The sequence below is a fragment of the Pholcus phalangioides genome, unplaced genomic scaffold (assembly GCF_987345545.1).
Source record: "Pholcus phalangioides strain wild (caught in Gottingen) unplaced genomic scaffold, Ppha-v1.0 ptg000022l_1, whole genome shotgun sequence".
NCBI classification, from domain to species: Eukaryota; Metazoa; Arthropoda; class Arachnida; order Araneae; family Pholcidae; genus Pholcus; species Pholcus phalangioides.
The window spans coordinates 41704935-41724696 of NW_028301615.1; the positions used below are offsets into that span (position 1 = coordinate 41704935).

The 19762-nt window shown below is 36.6% G+C and overlaps 1 non-coding gene across 1 annotated transcript; it reads left to right on the forward strand.

The window, feature by feature from the left end:
• The first annotated feature begins 10379 nt into the window (after positions 1-10379).
• TRNAR-ACG (transfer RNA arginine (anticodon ACG)) lies at positions 10380-10452 on the forward strand. Its single transcript has one exon. It is a non-coding gene; the product is annotated as a tRNA-Arg (tRNA).
• The last annotated feature ends 9310 nt before the right edge of the window (positions 10453-19762 follow it).

The following is a 19762-nucleotide window of genomic DNA, read 5'->3' on the forward strand; positions in this document are numbered from 1 at the left end:
GTAATGATCACCATATGTATTTTTAAAACGACTGACTTAGAGAAAATTCAGGGAAGCGACCGTTAGTTTTTCCTATGTGTTTCTTTGTGCGAGAATTTTATTTCTTCTTGCAGTTGTTTAATGCACCTCGTCGAAAAGATTAAGAGGAAACGGATTATTTAATGGTTTTTTCTTCAAGATTATAACGAAGAGATAACGAAGGATGATTTTATCATTTTCTTCAGTTATCGGGAGTGAATCTCTTTGGTTAGAGTGACAGGCTTGTCATGTTTCACACGACCCTTATCTATATTTATGCATTTAACGGAAAGGTGAATTTCCCTTGAAGCCAATTTTCGACTTATTTATATCCTACTTACGAACTTGAGAGTCATAGCCAGAAATATTTTGGCCGTTTTGTTAAATCTTACGATAATTGGCAAAATTGAGTGATCTTAAAATTTTTAACAGTCTTATAATCACTATCATTCGTTTTGTAAAAGTGCAGTCGATTCCCGTTTTAACGAATACCGTTGTTACAAAAATCTCGTTACAACGAAAACTTTTCTAATCCCCCAAATAAATTTAAATAGGAACAATGTATTGCAAGTTACAATACTACGAAATGAGAAATCCGTCACAACGAAAGCGGATTTTTTTTTTTTAATTTTTTCTACAAATCAACAAAATACAGTGATTATAATTAATGCTCAAAATTTCAAAATGCTGTAAAATAAGAAATGCCGGTCAAAATGACTTGAAATTTTGCGTGAATATCCCTGAAGTAATGGAATTTTGTTTGGAGAAGGGAAGAAAAAAATCTAAAAATTTGCTGATGGGTGGCGCTGTACTCGTGAAAGACAGGGAAATTCGCTCGCTGAATGGAAACTATAGTCAGAAAGGGCAATTTTACTAACATCACAAAATTTCCAAATCGTTACTTACAGCCATTCGGAAAAAAAATTCATCCAAATTTTATAATCTTAACCTTCGAGATCATTTATTCGAGCAAGCGTAGGATTTTGTTATTTCCTAGGTTTACACAATACTTGTTCAAAAAAAATCATGCCCTCAAAAATGTTAACTTATGCAAAAAAAGTGATGAAAAGCCTAATTGGTTTGAGTTGCTTTGTGTTATTTGCAAAATTTAACTTCATTCTCTTTATTAGAACGTAAATTAGTAATTTTTCTCTCAGAATCGGATTCCGCTACAATGAAATCTTTTTGGCGAATGTTAAAATTCTTAAAATCAAAATTCCTTTATAATGAAATTTAATTAGAACGAAGTGATTTCTTCAGTCCCTTGGAGTTCGTAGTAACGGAATTCAACTATAGCTTGAAAAATCAATAATTATTTTCAAATTAGTTGTTAATTGTATAGTTAAGGATGATAGACATTTAAAAAAAGATTACAGTTAATTGGAAATTTAATTACATAAAAATATGAAGATTTTGTATTAATGTTTAGAAAACCGCCGAAAAAATGTTTCTCTGATGTTTCAAACAATTTGCATATACTTCTGTGTGTGTGTGTGAAATCGATTTTTTTTTTACATAGACCTCTGTTAGTTAGAAACTGGCTTGAGGACCTATCATGACTGGCTTTTAAACGGACCAAACTTATAATTATCCCATCGAATGAATTCATTCAAGTTCAACCGAAGCGTTCTGCAGCCATTATCGAAGTCCTGGTCCCGACAGTTTAATTACCACGTTCGGAAAAGATTTCCATGCGGATAACGTAAATGGTTTTCTTACCGGTGATAGGTGGAGTGGAATCAGCATGTTAATCAGCATTTCTCATCAGCGCGATCTCTTTCCTATCCAAATAATAAATATGTGATGAAAGAACTCAGCGAAAAAGCATAACAGTGCATTATGAATGAAAATATTATGAGGTCGGCGTTCGTTAATTAAACGAGTGCATGCTGCACATTATTCTCTCATCAGGTACATTGTTTTTTCCCATTACTTGATTTAATTAGTATTCATGTATATGTCATTAATAATATTTCCACGTTGTACGAGTATTATTTGATTTATGAGAGATAGATATTTCGATAGATATTCTGTTGCTTGCATTGATTTGAATCATAGAATAACCTAAGTTTCTATTAAATACAGGACACGATATCACAATGCAGATCGAATATAAAATTCATGTTGTAAACAACTTTGAAGACAACTGTGATGTTTCGAAACATTTGAAATTAATTTTCCTTTTCGATGTTTGTTTCACTAGATTAAGTGAAGTATTCGTTATTTTTGGATTCTTAATTCAGTTTCCTTCTGAGTAGTAAATATGTATTATATTAGCTTCTTTGTGATCACTAGGGCTAGGATTTTTATGCTCTAAAAACTTCAAAAATGCTCTATAAAATATGCATTTATACTCTTAAAAAACTGCAAATATGCTCTATAAAACTAAAAATATGTCCTAAATATGTTTTTATTCCTATCTCAAATAACATTAGTTTTAGCAAAATAATAAAATAATGAGAAGTATCGATGCTGCCTAAACTATTTTCAACCATTAGTTATTTTATGAATAGAAATTCTTCGTTTTACTAACTAACCACATGGAGCCAAAATTTCCCTTTTGAGTTTTTTTCTGCAAATTCAGAATAAATATACTGCCATCTATAGGTAAAAATACCTAGCCAAGTAGTGTATTTAGCTTTAGAAAAGCACAAAATTATTTTTATATTTGATAAAAACTCTCAAAATTTCCCACAAACGATAAAATTCCCCCCCCCCGATTTACCAATTTTTCCCACGAGTTACCATCACCGATACCGATTCAGATGACTAATCTATTTACAGCACACGCAGTATTGTTGAACGGCTAGTATTCTTATGCTCTAGCAATTCAATGCCATTTCTGATTGGTTGAAAAACCTGAATTTCAGGATTTTTTACCAATCAGCAACGGTGTTCTATTTTCAGTGCATAAATAATAAATATGTGATGAAGATTCTCACAGCTGTCACAAATACATACATTTGCTACTTAGTGTCGCACCAGTACGCCAGACGACCTCTTACTTTCGTACTTCATCAAGAAAACTGGCCAAAATTCGATACGTTTCAGGACCCATCTTTCAAGATCTCCGAGAGCAGTTGCACATGACCACTACCGAGGAGGATGTTGATGAATGTGTCGATGCAGCCAAGCAGGAGTTACATCATCGATGCACGGAAGTGCTAGGATATGTACAAAAAACAACTAAACAACTCCCCAATTGGTGGACTGATGAACTTGCAGCTCGAAGAAGACAGGTACGTGAGCTGGAACGGAAGTTTATAATAGCCAAAGGGGAACTCAAAATCACGGCAGGACATGCATTCAGGAAGAACCGCGCTCAATACATTAAAATGATCAGGAGGACCAGAAACAAATGCTGGACCAAGTTCTGTGAGGACGAAAGCAGACCATACGGAATTGCTTATAAGCCCTTTTTCAAGGCTAAACAACTGCCTACACAGGTTATGATGACCAGTAAACCCCACATAGGAGCTACGGTGCTGGAAACTGCGCTGCACCAGCTGTCGGCTATCTTTCCTGATCCCAGTGATGAAATTGGACTGACTCCACTCCGTCCGCTTATTCAAGGAACGGACTTGCCGGTCTCTGTTCAGGAAGTCCGACACATTATTAAAAAGCTGAACAATAAAAAAGCACCTGGCTTAGATAACATCAGTATCCCGTTATTGAAGGCGCTTTTTAAGGCACATGACAAAACTGTGACGTGCATCTTCAACAGGCTACTGGAGCTATCAATTTTCCCTAGGCATTTTAAAAGAGGCAATATTCTACTGCTTCTGAAAAAGGATAGGGACCCAGCGCTGCTTCAGTCATATCGACCTACCTTTCTTTTATCCACTTTGGGTAAAGTTTTCGAGAAGATTATCGTCCAACGTATTACATACTACCTCGAGCAACAGCAATGGCTCAGTCCGTTACAATTTGGATTTAGAGGAGGAGGGTCTGCGGAGAAGGCAGTGGCCGCACTTCTTAATGAAGTTGGACGTAGACAGAGACAAGGTTATCTGACAGCCCTGGTTTCGGTGGACATCAGAGGAGCCTTTGATTCAGTTAGACACGAAATCATAATCAACAGAGTGCGACGACTTCCGATACCGGGAAACCTCGTACGAATGGTTGAAAGCATGTTGCGGGATCGCCATGTCACAATAGTTACAGACGCCGGTCCGGCTACAAAGCGACAGTTATCCGGATGCCCACAGGGTTCCTGCAGCGGACCTCTATTCTGGTCCATAGTTCTAGATTCACTACTGAAAACTGACTGGGGCCCCGAAGTTTATATGCAGGCGTTTGCAGATGACCTTATTTTCATCATAGCGGCGAAGAAATACAAGGACATCGGACCGCTGGCGAACGCAACATTCAACAGACTCACGCATTGGCTTCATTCTAATTATCTCCAGTTGGAAGTGAACAATACAAAGCAACAGTGGCCGTTACACGTCCCTGCATCGAGATCGACGGCATCAGGCTCAAGCCGTCTCCGAATATACGGTATCTAGGGATACATATTGACAACAATCTCAGCTTCATCACGCATATAAGGTCAACAGGATGCAAGAGACGTTACAATTGATGCGCAGGCTCGCAGGACCCAAGTGGGGGTCTACGTCGGCAATTTCGCAATATACTGTATAGAAGGTCGCACAGAGGCAGCTCTCATATGGATGTGTGGTGTGGTATAGACATCCAACGCAGCAGATGCGAAATGCACTGGATGTGGCGCAGAGACCCTTCCTCTTATATATAACGGGGGCATACGTTACCACGGCTAACGACGTGCTATACGTTGCTACGGGGAACCCACCGCTCAGCCTATTAATGGAGTATGAAGCACGTCGGACAGCAGTTCTGCATCTCGGGGAGGACATCCAGATCAATGATCACCCGGTCAGTTCAACCCAATATGAGTAAAAGCACATGGAGTGGCTACATCATCCAAGTGTTGACATCGCGCCTCTACAGGTTACGTGGTTCAACTCTACCGGTTCCTCGACGGGATCTTTGGTCACCGACGAGACAGTACGGATATTCACTGACGGCTCTCGGATCGGGGAGGCAACGGCATGTGCATACGTAGTCCTCGACTCATTGGATGTAGTTAAAGAGACTTGGAGTAGTCGTCTGACGCAGGGTGCAAGTGTATTCCAGGCGGAGGCATATGCAATCTTGAATGCGGTGATCTGGGCCTCGCAACAAAGCTCCCCGGTGGTTATACATTCAGATAGCGCTTCTTACCTTCAAGCTATCTGCGATCCCCGCTCAACACATCATGATATTCGTAGGATTCGACAGCTACTTTTCTCCCATCATTCGATTCGTATAATATGGGTTAATGCTCACACAGGAATTACAGGTAATGAGATGGCTGATCGTCTGGCCAAGAATGCCACTATTTTGACCACAGACGAACAACACTTACTGCCACGCAGCTATGTCAAATACCAATTAAAGAGTGAGCTGTTGAGAAAGTGGCATGTTCGCTGGCATCCTTTCATTTGGTCGCGCGAAAAGATTATTATGGTTACAGAGCATGGTCCGTTACCAGTATATTTAGAACGTTTTAAAAAGTCCAACAATGACAAGTGTCTTTGTGGTCAAGTCGGGACATTACAGCATTATCTGTGTTCCTGCCCGCACACTAAACAGTTCCATTTCGGCCACATTCCGGATAATGGAAAGCTTTGCTGGAAGCGACGCGTACTTCAGAGCCCAATGAACTTCGGTCGACTTCGCCAGCTGATCCAATTCTTGGACAAAAATATTTATCATATCCATACCAAATGGGTTGGCACGAAGCGTAAACGAGGTGCTGATGACGACTATGTATCAACTAGGTGCTTTCGCCCGGACCCTACTAGAATATACGATCTGCGGCCTCGTCGCTGAAACCCATCTACTGAGAGCTAAGCGACGTTGCGCCTATCGACATTTCGTACTGACGAATATCTAATCAACTTGTAAATTGAGATTTTATTCCAGAGACAATCATCGGTGAGATTTTACGAACCGACGGACTCTTCAAGAATGTACCTCAACAAAGCTATGACCACAGTGTCAAGGGACGCTGTTTAGAGCGCATGGACGCCAGAATGTTCATCTTCGGATGGAATCAAGAACTTTCAGAAGATTATGATGTAGATTTTACTGTTGATTTTTAATTTCTCCCTCCGTATATTATGATGTGTCCATTGACGAACATTGATTATATGTGAATTTATATGTGCAAACTATATGTAATATTTTTATTTATTATTCTGAAGAAATTTAATAAAATTTCCAGACACACCCATCCTCCAGGAACGCTTCGATATCTCAGTGAGATGGGAAGCGGGGTGTGTTTGGTTTTTAAAGGTCAAAGTGCATAAAAATCCTAGCCCTAAGAGTTCTCGTCAAAGGCAAGAACCGCAAAAGCCAATTTGAATTTGGATTGGAATATAGAGGAAAAATTTATTTTTTATCCAAAATCATGAAATACACCTTAAATATTTGAAAATATGCTCTATCACGTAAAAATAGCGAAATATGCAAAAAAAAAAAATAAATAAAAACAGATGCAAAGAGAAATCCGAGCCCTAAATGATCACTCATGAATGTTCCGCTTCACTCCGATTCTGGATCATCGCAATTGCTGAGGCATATTGCATACCCTTCAAGGACATACTGGATAGAGCTCATTAAATTACCAAGCTAACCTATCCGACATTTTGTTCCCATAGTAAAAAAAATTGGTGAATGGGGAAATTTTGAGAGAAATCACCAAATAAAAATAATATATATATTTTTTTAATTTGGTGCTTTTTCTAAAGCTACACTACTGGGCTAGTTATTTTTACCTATAGATGGCAGCACATTAATTCTGAGGAATTTGGGAGGGAAAGACTCAAAAGGGAAATTTTTGAGGGAAATTTTCGCTCCACGTGGTTAGTAAACGAAGAACTTCTATTCATACAATAAGTTTTGTCCCCATAGCGCTGATTAATGTTATCGCTATGTACCGGGTGGGGTTAAAATCACATTGCCGATGTACCTGCCCATACTGGCCGCGAAATTCTATTAATGTTGATGAAATTCAAGATAAAGGTGTTTCTCGGAGTATAAGCGCTCAAGAATGAGATGAGAAACAGAAACCTACGGTTGCAGCACCAAAATTTCGAAAAATTCAAATAGCATCACTGAATTTTATGCATTTGAAAATGATGGACGCAATAAGAAACCCATGTCGAAACGGTACCTGTATCACTATCGCAGGGCGCAGACGAAGAAAGATCTCACTATAACGGCCGTATTCACCAACATAGTTTAAACTACAATCGCAGGTTAAACAATTACCGATCGACACGGATTGGTTAAAATCCCCAATTTTACCTATCCGTTTCGACCTTCAATCCTTTTACCTGCGATTGCAGTTTAAACTGTGTTGGTGAATACGGCCGTCAAACTTTTAAACCGTTAATCATAGAAACACATAGTTTGCATTAAATTCAACTCGTTTAAAAATTATGGTGCAGTGTATCACACAGTATATATATTATATACAGCAAACGGTTTCAATAAATTTTTCTATGCTTATTTCATCGGCATTAATTGATTTTCGCAGTCACTAGGGGTGACTGCGAAATATCGTATATCGACTAAGTTGTTTGATTTATGACAACCCTGTAAATTACCTACGAGTGCTTATACTTTTTACAGATATTAAAGTGATTTTTCCCGGTCTATTTTTATCGAATAAACGTGAAAATGTCATGTAGTTTTACCTGAAATGTTCCTATTCGGATTTTCATGAATGATTCCCTTTCTACATGAAACGAATAAAAATGATCTGATCTTATTCCGACTGCCCACACTTTCTAATGAAAACCGAGGTTCAACATGACAAAAGTGTCTGCTCTACAGCAAGATGCGTCACATCGCATGACATCATACGATCCTATTCTAATTTGTTAGAGATGAATCTGTTTTAGAAACCATTTTAAACGATTGGAAGGCACATAATCCTTCTCAGTTAGGCCGGTATTACACTATAAAATTTTTCTAAAAGTCCTTCTATAAAACTTGGAAAATTCAACCAATAAGATTATCGGTTGCATTTGCTCGAGTGTAACCTATGAGCTTTATTAGTTGAATTTTTTTAGTTTTATAAAAGGGATTTTATCAAACTTTTATAGTGTAATACCGGCCTTAATTGTTTAGAAGACTATTTTGGCATCTAATGAAATTTACACCAAATAGACATTCCTTGTAACGGATGTTCTAAAACGCAATTTGATTAGTAGGGATGCAAAATTTAGTCCTTATTAACTTTTAAACCGTTAATCAGGCCCGTCATTTAGGGGGGGGCAGGTGGGGGGAGCCGTATCCCCCTCCCCGGCTTTTGAAAATACACTAAAAATGATATATATATATATATATATATATACGTACATTGAGTACATGTGCTTTGCCCCCCCCCCCCCCGGAAAAAGTTGAAATGACGGCCCTGCTGTTGATCATGGAGACAGTTTTCAATAAAGTTTTAAAAAATAAAGATATCCTTTTTTTTTTTCGATATTAAACAAGTTATGGCGAAGTCTACGACAGTACAACAACTAGTTTCAACGAAAATTCTTTTCTTTCCGCCGGGTCATTTTGTGATGTGCAATAGTGCCACAGGTCATTTACGTGATCTGTAAATAACCCAGGTCATTTGTGTGGTTTGTACATGTCCCTCGTGTCCCATAAGTGATCTGGGAATATGCCACGGGGCCATTTAAGTATATTATACCTGTGGCACATTCTTACCTCAATTAAGTGATATGGAACAGCTCCGTGATTTAAGTTTAAGTGGTCTGTAAATGTACCCCAGGTCACTTAACCTAGGACATAACTAATTATTTTGTAAACTTGTAAAAGGTTGTTGCTAAATATGAATATTTTAGCTTACATATTCGTCATAAGTTTTCGGTCACAAGATTATTTTTCAAAGTATTCATAACAGATTAAAATTCCACCTTGATTTCCAGTAGCTCTTAATCTCCCGCCATTGGTGGTTTTTCGGCAATTTTAGTAATAACTATCAACTTTGCTCACTTATGGCATACATATTTGGCAACAAATGCCGATTTACCATAATTGTAATCCTAATTTTCGAGAAAACATGGCTAGCCCGGGATTGCAAGGATTGAATGAGTATTTTTCCTAGGAATTTTTCATTCATGAGAAGCCTAATTGAGAATTTTAAGGGATTTTTTCGATAAATACGAAAAATCGGAAGAATACGGCTTTCGGACGGATTATTTCAATAAAAGGTTAAAAATCGGAAGCGTTGGCATCTATGCTGTAGTGATTATTTATATCGCCACGCGGAGGGCGATTGGCTTCGTCGACAGAGTGGGAGCCGTGTTCTGGTTTGGTGGTTTCGTCTTTTAATGTAAAATTTTGAATTCGGGCCATGGGCTGTTTAGTGAACAAAATAGTTATGTAAATTGATTCACGCGTGTGTTCGTAACATAATCGCTCTATTTCCCTCAGTATATATAGTATAACCGTCGAACAAAATACCTTCACCAATTAGTATTTCGGCGGGATTTGATTTGATTATTTTCCTGATTTTCTGTTTCGCTTTATCAATTACATAAAAATGTTAGAACTATAAAATGCTTTGACGTTGATTACTGTTTCAACGAATGATGGAAGGTCTCATGTAATTGCAGACGCTGCTTATTAAAATCACGGATAATGTTATCATTCGGATTATTTGTTGTCTATCTGTCACAATTTGGATTTATTTTTAAACTTTATTATATCATATAACGTTACTTTCGCAAAGTACGGAACAGAACAATATCATAATATAGCAGAAAAATTCGTTTTAGCTATATTGGGACTTAAGTTCATGTTATGAATTAATTTTTTGTCTAATTTATTTTTGGGGGTATTTTGAAGCTAAGGTTGAACCAGGCTCATTTTTCCCTGAAAAAGTTATCGTTATCAATCTTCAAAACTATGTAAGCGGTCACAAGGCTCCCTGACTGACAAAAACTTACTTACCAAGGTTCACAATGTCCTAATCGGGCCTTATAGCAGCTATTACTTACGTACATGTAGCGTTTCTTTTGCAATTTCTTGCTCATAGTGAAGGCATGTGCAAGCAGTGTCACATTTATGATTTTGCCACCTGTGGGCTATAAGAATTTTCCATCTTTTCGCTAGTCTAATTTTCTTGACGACTCATATCTCAGATCTGCCGTCATGGGTCGTGGCCGGCTTAGCTTACGCCACTGTAAATACGCCTCTGTCTCTGAGCCACTCTTTTTGTCACTCATATGCTTGCGTACTCTTTGGTCACTCACATGCTTGCGTAGGGCTTTGTGGGGCCAGTGGCGCAACGGATAACGCGTCTGACTACGGATCAGAAGATTCCAGGTTCGAATCCTGGCTGGCTCGTGATGGTTTTTTTCAACCATATTTTTATGGGCATCTTTTTATCAGCCACCTCGTTGGGCATTTTGCCTGTTGTGGCGTTGTATTTGTATTTGTAGTCTTTTGGTAACTCACATGCTTGTGTACTCTTTTGGTCACTCACATGCTTGCGTACTCTTTTGGCAACTCACATGCTTGCGTACTCGTTTGGTCACTCACATGCTTGCATGCTCTTTTGGTCAATCACATGCTTGTACACTCTTTTGGCCACTCCAATGCTTGTACACTCTTTTGGCCACTCCAATGCTCGCGCACTCCATACTTCCCTCACTGTCTAGGCAGAGGCAGTTCTATGGCAATACCACCTCCGGAGGGGGATATACAAATTTTGCGACCGTTCATTCCTCGAACTTGCCACCCTGGGCTATTTTAGCCCGATAAGCCCCCACCCCCACTTTAAATACGCCAATGAGTGTAAGATTAAAAAACCCTTTTTTTTTTCAGTTCATGGTCATATTTTTTCAACTGGCCACAACCACAGCTCTTCGGCCGGAAAATATTTTCGCAAGAGAATCTGTAGAACGTACCGTACATTATAAGAAGTACCGTGCAGTTCGTGATACAAATTAGACAGTTCCATTCCAACTTCTCACAATTTCTGAATGAAAAGAAAAATTAGCTTAAGAGGGGGAAAAGTCTGTGGTTTTGGAAAAATTGCAAAAAAAAGCAATATTTTACATTTTGAAACCAGTTACGAACCAGGAACGAAAACGTTCGGAAATGTTCATCGTATTTACAACCAGAATTTTTTGGATATACAGTCCATGCCGCTTAATGTGATTGCATCGAGACTCGAGGTTTCTGATAACAATAGCCAAATGATAACTATATCCGACGGAAATCCCGTTTGCAAGTACCATGACCATACATCCCGTTCGTGGTAAACGGATATTTGTAAAACGGGGCGACTCTGTTTTTATTTCTCACATGATTGGTTGTAAAATGTTCAACCATTCCTCTTTTTTGTTCTAAAACGAGACTTCTTTTTTTCCATTGACTAAAATCCTGCATTTTTGTTATTCAGCGATTGTGAAGCTCGGAATAAACCTGTCGAATGTACTGCATATTGCGAATTACGAGATTTTTTCAAATGTACAATGCGTTTCATAGATCCCGTGTGAATTATTCTCCGGTATCTATGATTAAATCTGGTTAACTGAAAGAAACTGATCGAGAACTGATGGAAAGTTTTTTCTTATACGTCATACATTTGCTCTCACTACAGGATGGCATTGCAAAAGCAGCTCCAAACGTGGATCACAGCGAACACTGTAGACCAATCGCGACACTAAGAACGGAAATGTTTGTCAACAAGGGAAAGAGAAGAGAACACTTTCTAGCCTCCTACATAGTCTAGCAGCCTGATAATCATAACTTACAGGGGGAAAAATACGTTTGTTAAACCTCAGCTAAAGAATGCGGGAAAAAAAACTATCGACGGAAAAAAATAAATTAATAGCATTATCCGATGTCCCGATAACAAAAAACGAATTTTGTTCCCATGTTATGATATCCGTCTGTTCCGTTCTTTGGAAAAGCGATAAGAATACCCAAATGATCACGGTACACGTGATTTTAATGAGCGGCGTCGACTGTAGTTGCCAATCGGTTATTGTCATCAAAACCCCGAGACCTGATGTGATCACATCAAGGGGCGCACACAGCACTATCAATAGCACCGATATACAAACTTGAGAATCAGCAATCGCTTATGCCAGAAATATACAAACGCACCAACTGTATATGCCATGAACGTTGCAATAGAAATGTGAATGCAAAGAGAGAGAGAGAGAGTGTGTGCGGGCGAAAGTCCATTGCATTCAATCATTCGACGCGCAACACACACGCCATGGCAGGTAGAAAATGAACTGCCTCCACGTTGCTGCTGTTTCCCTGCCTCTTCCACGATACTCCCTCGGCGATCTGTGATATTCGAAAACCCTTGCCAGCGAAATCATTGCAGTCAGAGAATTTCCTGCAGAAAGGGAACCATTAATCCCTCATAATACGCTCGTGCATATCACACACACAGAAACGTTGGTTGCCTCGTTAGAACTAATCGAAGTTTCCTCTAAATTCTAGCGATAAAGGAATTCGTTAACCGTAAAGGCAGACCGCGTTTTCCGACTTGAAACAGAATTCGCGAAACATTTTCCTTTACCCCCAAAACGCAATAACTTATTTAATACGATACATCGGATCATTCCGCCGTCACAAAGCTCCGTTTAGTCCGAACGAAAGAGGCCTTATTATTATAGCGCTATATTTCGAAATTTATTTTCTCCTCCGTGTGTTTTGTTGATTTTCCACAAAAGTCATGCCATTAGTACTCGAATATTTCTGCTTTTGCTTTCTAAAATAAGAATTTGTAAAAATTCATTTCGTTGGTAATACTGGACAGCAATGAAATTGCGTCTTCCATTAAAATATGCGATTCCAAATGATTTCGAACTGCCTAACACGAATGTCACCATGAAAAAGGTTTAATGGCGCTTTGTTCCTGAGATATCAGCCTGTTAACAGTTGAAAAATGCTTTTTGAGCGTTATGATATGGTGAAAAAGTGATAAGAAGACCATAGACGATACCAGGAGGTTAAATGGTCAACCTTGGTGCTGACAAACTAGTGTTGGACAATTGTATAAGATGCTCCTTATGTCTAATGAGAAACGAAATAACGTGAAAGACGATAATGACGAAATAAAATCTACTGTAATACATTTGCGTTTCCATTTATTTTTGTTGTGTTTCTATGCATTTGTGTTCGGATTTTATAAATAAATAAATAAATATATATTAATGTTGTGCCTTTATGTTATTAGTGAATTTTCTATATATTTGAGTTGTTTTTTCTGTATATTTATTTTGTTTTCTATATACTTATGTTGCGTATTCTGTTATTACATGTGTATTAAATGCGTGATTTCAGAAAAGCCTGTAGCCAATACAGTTATTTTATAGTCAAATTCGTGTAAAGCTTACCGAGTAACATCAGAGAAATGACTACAGTTGAACTTCGATATAACTATATTATTCTGACCAAGAAAAAATATAGTTGTAGAGGGATTGTCGTTATATCAAGCGGCAACATTTTCCTTGTGTTATAAAATTTATGTTGCTGTTGTCATGTTAATACAACCAGAAAATGCGCTTTTTTGTGTTTATTCGCAGTAAACATTTTGATTGACTAGTTGGTTATTAAAATTAAACGCATTACCCCTGTAAAGAAGTTTACCGCATTGTACTGTTTGGTCGTACACAGAACGTAGCATTACCAATAGCTTTCTTAACGATTTCAATGATTCTTTAGTGCGAAATAACGATGTTATTAGACGCCTTCAGAAGAACTAAAACAAGTGACCAAACTAAAATTAAATTCAGAATGATCTTTAGCGAAATATATTTTTTACAGCGATTTCAAAAATATCTTATAAAATATCGTTACATTTATCGTAATAAAGGATATCGTTGTATCGACAGGAGTTTAACATTAGGCTACAGACAATTCCAAACAAGATTTGAAAAAAATCTCGATGTAGAAGGATTTATCGTTATATCGAGTATCATTTTAGCAAAGTCTGATTGTGTTTTTTGTTTCGGACGGAGAAACTTGGTCAAAATGTGTTGCTCCCTGGTATAGATGTCTATGGTATGATAATTCACGTTTAAATGCATTTTCCAATGATTACCGTTATATCCTTTTACCCTTAAATGCGTAGCTTTTTATGTACGAAGGATTCTTTGAACGTTCATTACTGCAGTCAGATTGAAGATAAAATTCAGAACTGCGTTTGGACATAAGGTCAGGTCATATTCTTTTCATTTTGTTTTGAATTTGCTGGTGGATGTTCCATTTAATGTTTATCTTCGTTTGTTGTAGAGCATGTATAGTTGCGATTTCGCTAATTTGTTAAAATGTTTTATTTGCATTTCTTATTTTTTACCTTGAAGTTTGCAATCTTAATTTTTTCTCTTAGTTGTAGTTACAAAGAAGGTAGTAATAAAGAAGGAAATATATAATAAATATGAAAGTAAAATTACTTCAATGCATTTTATTTTATTTGCGGTTTTTGAGGCTTCACATCGCTAATCAAAATATCGAAGTGTATATTATTATACACATGAAGTGTAAAATAATAAATTTTAAAAAAATATTTTTAAATATTTTGTACGTATAGTGCGATTTCCTGGTTTACGTGTTGCTTAACTAGACCTATATTTTGTTAATTAAAATAATATTTCAAATGATGCATAAAGAAGTATTCACTTTGAAAGGAATAAAAGAAAGATGGGGTTGAAGAAAGTTAATAATAAACATAGCTCAAAAACTAAAACCGAGAGGAGAATACTATTGATATTGAAACTACAGTAGAGGAAGATATATAATAAAATATATGAGGAATATATACAGGATTTATATTTAGCAAACAGGGGGCATGACAATTTACTGACGAACAGTTGGTCCTAGAAGCATAGTATCAATTAGAAAAAGTTTCCAAATAATGTGTTGTATTCGGATATGTCATTCATGTTTCAAGGGGTTGTATAGTTATTAAAAAACAACTTTTTATGAAGTTCCCGTGTGCTCCAAAACCCAATAAGAAAGTTGTTGCCCTGTCTCCCCTGATGCCAACAAAGAAAAATTTCATGTTTCTAAGTTCAATATTCACTGAGATATTCGAATTCGAAAAACCGAGGAAAGTTGGAAACTTTTTCTAGCTAGAAGTATGCCTCTAGGAACAACGGTTCACCAGTAAAATGTCATGCCCCCGTTTGCTATGCACCCTCTAGATATAAAAAGTATATACATATACAAATACAACGCCACAACAGGCAAAATGCCCAACGAGGTGGCTGATAAAAAGATGCCCATAAAAATATGGATGTCCTATACTTGAAAAAAGAAAAGAAAACAGCAACCCAATTAAAAATGCAATTAACACAAATTATAAACAATAAATACACATGATGATATATTATACAATGCCCATAAAGAATACTTATAGTTCTCTTATTCTAAGAATGGATAGCTTCTCGATTTACCCCAACATGTTTATCGTATTTCTTTTTGAACGTGTCAATTGTGTTACAATTTACTACCTCCGGGGGTAAGCTATTCTATTTATTAACAACCCTATCAGAGAAAAATTCCCTGCGACACCATAACCTTGCATTGTCCCTCACCAATCGAAACTGGTGTCCCCTTGTAAAAGCAGTTGATTGGCGGTGTACTAAAAGTTCATGGTCCATCCTATCCATCCCATTGAAAAATTTTGAACACTTCGATCATATCAACCAAGTCTATGTCCCTCTGTAGGTATGGTCTCCAAAACCTTTCAGCATACTCCAGTCCAGGACGAACTAGGCCTCGAAAAAGCAGAGGAATGACTTTAGGAGAACGCGAAGAGACCTTTTTGAAAATGGGACCAAGCATTCTATTCGCTTTTTTTGACCACCGCTGAACAATATTCAGAAAACGTAAGCCGCTCGTCAATGAGAATTCATAAATCGGTGACCCTAGTTGCATCCGGGATAGTGACACTATTCAGTTCGTAAGAGAACCGTGGGGTGTTCGAACCAAAATGAGCGACCATGCACTTATCAACGATAAACGTCATGCTCCATTCATTTGCCCATGCTGCAATCCTGTTTAAGTTGGTCTGGAGCAACTCCCTACCGTTTTGATTCCCGATTACCCCCATTAGCTTCACATCATCTGCGAATTTGCTAGTAATCCCATCGATACCCTGATCGAGTTTATCGATAAAAAGTGAAAAAAGTATGGGGCCAAGGACACTTCCTTGAGGAACTCCACTTGTGACGTCTGTCCAACCAGAGAATTCCCCGTTCACCATAACTCGTTGCGACCTATCTCTTAACCACGATTCTATCCAATTCAGCAAGTTGCCCCCAATTCCAATCTCGTGTAAACGCTTCAAGAGTTTGCCATGTTGGACCCGATCGAATGTCTTCTGGAAATCAAGGTAAACAACGTCTACGTTTTTGCTCTTACCCAAAGCCTTAGTCACGTGATCATAGAAGCAAAGGAGGTTAGTTACACATGACTTCCCCTTCCTGAACCCATGCTGATTATCCGACAATACATTATTCTTGTCTATCCACTTCACAAACTGCCTTTTGATGATAATTTCCAAAAATTTTCGAGAGGGAGCTCGTCAAACTCACTGGACGATAATTTGACACAGCTTCTCTACTACCCTTCTTAAATATCGGAACAACGTTAGCAAGTTCCAATCTCCTGGGACGGTATATAGAAATATAGTATTTATAAAACTTTTATACTTTATATAAAGATGAGAAAATATAACCGAGCACCGATATATTACCGAATATACAAGTTAATAAAATATGATTAACTGCAAAATAATGAAATTGTGTATGAAATGTGGTAATCAATTATTACTATTAATGAAGTTACAACCACTCCGCCAGAATAAATTACAATTTCAAGTCGGAAATTACTTGAACCTGCTTTAATTTCCCATGTCATTAAAATTCATTTAATTATTCAAACTATAATTTACAGAAGGAAGAATCAAAAACTAGTTCATCAGTCCAATCTTACAAAATAACTTTTAAATTTAATGAATGTCACTAATCAAAATATCGAATGAATAATAATTCTCACGAACTGTAAAATAATAAGATTAAAATCAAATAAAAAAAGAATAATTTTCATTTTTTTGTATAGTTTAATTTCCTGGTTTACCTGTTTTTTTTCACTAGACTACATTTCGTTAATTAAAAGAATATTCAAAATGATGCATAAAGAAATATTCGTTCTGAAAGGATTAAAAGAAAGATTGATTCGAAGAAAGTTCTCAATTTCGCTCGAATATACGACAAAAAGAAAAACGCAATCTCAGCGAATTCTTGGAGAGAATTTCTCTTCACTCTTTTGTGTAAATTTAACACGGGTAAAAATCTTTTCATTTCTAGAATTGAACGGCATTAAAGAGATTGACTTTCACAATTTTTTCTTTATTATTATTTTTACTTATGTTGGTTTTTCCTCACATTCTTTCGCAACTTTTTTCAACAAACTTCATATTAATTCAAAGAAAAACATGCCAAAATTTCAATGAAACTCTATATATATATATATATATAAACTATTTTTATTTCTCTTTTTTCCCTCAACTGTACTATATCTTTTATTCTTATGTATCCATCAAATGAATTTCATTGTTGTTGTAAATTTTTTTCAGTGTTTTCGAAGGTTTAAAAATTCGAAATTTTCGTGGTATAGACTTAGTTGATACGTAAATATTGACAAGACTGTTCTTAAAACGTGTGAAAATATTAAGGAAAGAGATATATTATTTATTTTTCTTTTTTTATTATTATTTTTTCATCGCACCTCTGTCGATATTAGATGTTCGGAAAAATACTGGTAGGAAGGTACACATATGCAGAGGTAATATTGGGTAAGAATAACCTTACCAGTTATCCCGCGTGTTATGGGCGTGTTTTATGGGCATCTTTTTATCAGCCACCTCGTTGGGCATTTTGTCTGTTGTGGCGTTGTATTTGTATTTATCAGAAAATTATTGGTGATTTGCAAGTTTTTGGTGTTAATGAAAAGTTGAAAAGATTCTCCTTTGGTCAGACCACACACATTTAGGGTTTCCCAAGAGGTCTGGTAAGTATATATGTTTATTTCTATGTTATGTACTACAAATTGGTGCATTCTAAGTAAATTTTAGATTCTATTTTAGGGTGTTTCTAAATATTTTGTTTATACGTAGTATCACTTATTATCAATAATCAGAACTTTGTGTTACAACTTCGTGGCACCAATTTTTCCCCAATTTTCATATTTTTTTCGCTAATCAGGTTGAAAGCCGGGATGAAGTTCAGAGTGTCCACTTATTGGTTGATGTAGAGAAGAGTGTACAAGGTGATGCACAACAAAAGGATGAAACTATTTACGTGATTGTGAAATATTGCAGAAAACTTTATCCAGGACTGAAGCTTTCCAAGCCAGACAACGAAGGAGATGTGCTAGTTGGTGAAGAGATATGCTATAGTGCAGAAAGGAAAGTATTGGACATGGCCAGATCCTGCTGACATCGTCTTGTATCAAAGCATGCAATGCGAGGAAAATCAAATTGTAAGCGAAATAAGTCCATTAAAAAACATGCAGGCAATAGCATGTACCTAGTTGACATGAAGCCGTGAGTGTTCTTCATAAGGGGATTTAAAATTGTTAAAGGTAGATTTATGTGAAACCTATCAACAGTTCATTAATAAAATAATTTTAATTAAACTTGTTTTCATTGCTTTCTAGCATTTCCCATTGTTTCATTTATAAAAAGGAACGTAAAAAAATTTAGGGGATACAATGTTTGGAGGGTTTTTATTAAAGCAGATACGTAGAAACGATAAAAGCAGATCAAATTTATAATGCATTTTAAAGACAGAAAAAAGGGTGGCCCAAAGTTGTAGCCCACCAGAGTACAAGATTGTGCCACATGGAAAAAATTCTCCGTCCTTTTCTATCAAACAGAGTGTTTTTCCGACACATAATTCCATAGGGGAGGTATGTAGGTTGTTATGAGAATTAAAAAAAACAAAAAAGTATGAAAGAGAAGTTAAATTGAGATGGTGGAGTGATAATATTGATGAGGAAAGCTGAAAAACAGGGGAAGAGGGGAGTTGATTAATGGATGACAGATACAAATTAAGTGAGCCGAATCGTTAGGGGAGTACATTTAAACTATCTTCATTAAACACATATATTTGAAACACAAATTTGAAACACACACATTTGATAAACACATATAAATGAACAAATGCTTGAATGCACTTTGATATGACATTCGCCGTGCTATGGGACAAAAAAGAAAAAAATAACGCAACAACACGAATATAGATGCAAATATTAAATGCAAGAAATATTTAAAAAATTTAATGCGAGATATACACTGAAGTGCCAAAAGTCATGGGGTACCTCGGATATGGGATATTTAGACTCTGCTACATTAACATTAAATTTTTAAAAAAAACTGTGCAAAAGACAAGAATGAAACTAAAAAAAAGAGGGAAAAAGAACTCTGTAAATAGGTGATTACATTCATTTTGAATTGACTTTAAATTGATAGTTTACTATCATTTGGAAGTCACTGATGCATGCATCAAAACATTTTATCCATCGTGTTTCGTATGCGCAGTATATTAATATAATGGGCAAAACACTTGAATGCAAAGTTCAATTTTGAAGTTGATTGAACTTGATTATACTACTTGATTCA